Below are 2,982 nucleotides of genomic sequence, written 5' to 3' on the forward strand. Positions count from 1 at the left end.
TTCCTGCCAAAAGCAAAAAAAAAAAAAAAGAAAGAAAATCTTAATTCAGTTAAATCAAATATAATAATATCACCAAGTTTTTAAAGTGTTGAAGATTACTTGAAGACTCTCATTTCCATCTTTACAGAGGACTTTGCATTTGGAGGCACTTCTGTAAGTGATGGTGATAAATTGTTAAATGAAAAAGAGAAGAGAAAATTGTTTGTGCACTTGAATTTCTCTATCAGTTCAGAATACCTTTGGCTTTGAGGAACAGAAAAGTCATCAGGGCGAGCTGGGCACTCCCCAACACGCCGGTACAGACATGTACTAGCTCACTTCATCCTCACACAACCCCGGGAGGGTGTGGCACAATTACAGACAGAGAAGAGGAGGAACACAGCGGTTGAGAAACATATCCAAAGACAGACAGCTGTGAAAGGGCAGATCTGGGATTCAATCCCAGGCGTTGGACTCCAGAGTCCCTCCCTTCTTAACCTACATCATCCTGCTTTCAGAAAAAAGGAGGGACTCCCTATGTTACCTAGAAAAGCATCCATTTTGACCTGGGTCTCTTCAATGGTCCCTGCACACAGGAAACTTGTGGGAAGCATAAGGAAGCCAGAAGTCAGCGTATTTTTTTTTCTTCATTTAAAATGGAAGCCATTTGGGAGTTGTGCTAATGCAGCAGTTTCTCCACCTTTCTGTGTGCAGTAAAATTGAATGAAATGCCTTCCTCCTCACATGAAAAAAACCCACAAATGAACAAGGAGGCACAGTTGCTCCCCTCGGTGAGCTGTTTGAAGGGCAGACAACTCCTGGTCCATCCATTACCATGTAAATAATTAAACACCCTGAGTCTGCAGCCAAGGTTGGGAGGCTGGTGGAGGCGGTCTGCTGTAAATGTGGGTGAGCGCAAACTCGGTCAGTCATCCCCTCCTCCCCGTGGCTCTGGGCCTTCAATCCGGAGGCAGCTGAGGCATGGCTGTCCCTGGGGAACCGAAACCCTCGCTGATGGGATGATCAGCTTGAAGTTTCCTTTGAAGTGACAAGACCGTTCTTCACCCCTCAAGCCCCGGGACCTCACCACTCAGTGTGGGCTGCCCCAGCCCTAAGCATTGGTCAACCAATTGCATTTGCAAAACCAGGACAGGGCATGGTATGATCTGTATATGAGGCATTTATGACAGATGGTCAGGCGACCCTTTATGAATCATGCTATTAATTGAGTCCAAGCACAATTATTTTCTTTGCTGAAGATAAGTAGAGACACGAATAATCCAAAAAGACAAATAATCCATTGACGATTTACATTTGACTTTTAATTATGCTCTTGCATGTGAATGAAGACACATCTGCCACGCTTTAATCACTTCAAGTAATAGAACAAGGCCACACCTGTCAAAAAAAAAAAAAAAGAGGAAAAAATAGACTGGGAGGCTGTCTAGTTTCCCCATCTTGCCCTCCTCAAGTCCAGTGTGGAAACTCCTCCACATTATGAGCCAACAGATCCCCCTCAGACTGCCGCAAGGGTTGACCATGCCCCCAGCCTTCCTGGATTAGGTGAACAAGCCCAGTGTTTGAGTTTCCAGGGACATCTTGGCAATAAAGTAAACAGAAAGAGCTGTGATGTCAACAGAGCCCTCCGTGCATAGTGGGCATCATTAATAAACTTAAAAGCCACTTGAATAAACTTGAAACCCAAACTAAGATAATCTACCCACAGAAAACCCAGGACAGTGGCAGCAGTCAAATCCAAACAATTTTGAAAAAAAAAAATGTTATGGAAATCGTTTTATTCTATTAAACTGCCAGGTTAATTAAATGGGAAGACATTCAGCTACTAAGCTTTTTTTTTAGATTTTTTTTTGGGGGGGAGGTAATTAGGTTTATTTACTTATTATTTTTTTTTAATGGAGGTGCTGGGGATGGAATCCAGGGCCTCGCTTGTGCCAAGCACCCACTCTACCACTGGGCTATGTCACCCTCCGGATACCAATCTTGTTACTATGAGTCTGAGCACATCCTTTTTTTAAAAATATTTTATTTATTTGTTATTGTATTACTTAATTATTTTATTTTGGTGGTGGAGGGAAGTAAGTAGGTTTGTTTGTTTTTAGAGGAGATACTGGGGATTGAACTCAGGACCTCATGCATTCTAAGCATGTGCTTTACCAATTGAGCTATACCCTCCCCTTCTGGAGTTAGGGTCCTTTTTTTATTATTATTGAGGTATATTCAGTTTATGATGTTGTGTCAATTTCTGATGTACAGCACAATGTCATGCATGGATATTCATATATTCATTTTCATATTCTTTTTCACCATAAGCTAAAAGATATTGAATATATTTCCCTGTGCTACACCATATAAACTTGTTTATCTATTTTATATATATCAGTCAATATCTGCAAATCTCACATCTTTTTATACGTGATCCATAACCTACTGTACACTGGGCAAATATACTATTGATTTTCTTATTGCATCAATAGGTGTTAAAATTCCACCTCTTTTCTCTCACAGGAAGGTAACATACTTGAGACAGCAAAGTCATTCAAACAATTGTCACACTTACCCACCCAGCATTGCGTAGAAATACAAGAACACACACGTGTTTGCCTACATGTGTTTTTGCAAACATGTATGTGCGCACACTGCCCTAGGGCAGATTTAGAGCTCTAAGAACAATTTGTGCCATCCCAGAATCCCAGGAGCCCTAGAGAATCAGCAGCAACACTGGAAGATCTTTAACAAGGAGGCTGGTGTCCAGAAAAAAAGCTGTAGACTCTGGAGTCAGAAATAAATCTAGGTTAGCATCCTTGCTCTGCCCTTGAACATCGTTTCCCCTTAAGCAAACCGATGACATCTGTAAGCTCCGGTCTAAAAGAGCAGGACTAATCCCTAATTCACAGATCTGCCTGTGGGAAAAGATTGATCCCATATAGAAACTGCTTAACCGTGCCCGGCACAAAGTAAGGGCTTCAAGATGCTTCGTGCCCT

The 2,982-nt window shown here is 41.8% G+C and overlaps 1 non-coding gene across 1 annotated transcript; it reads right to left on the reverse strand.

Moving 5' to 3' along the window:
* Positions 1 to 2,099: 2,099 nt before the first annotated feature.
* Positions 2,100 to 2,173, reverse strand: TRNAS-AGA (transfer RNA serine (anticodon AGA)). The gene has a single exon. It is a non-coding gene; the product is annotated as a tRNA-Ser (tRNA).
* Positions 2,174 to 2,982: the final 809 nt, after the last annotated feature.

Source organism: Camelus bactrianus, chromosome 5 (genome assembly GCF_048773025.1).
Source record: "Camelus bactrianus isolate YW-2024 breed Bactrian camel chromosome 5, ASM4877302v1, whole genome shotgun sequence".
In the NCBI taxonomy this organism is placed as follows: domain Eukaryota; kingdom Metazoa; phylum Chordata; class Mammalia; order Artiodactyla; family Camelidae; genus Camelus; species Camelus bactrianus.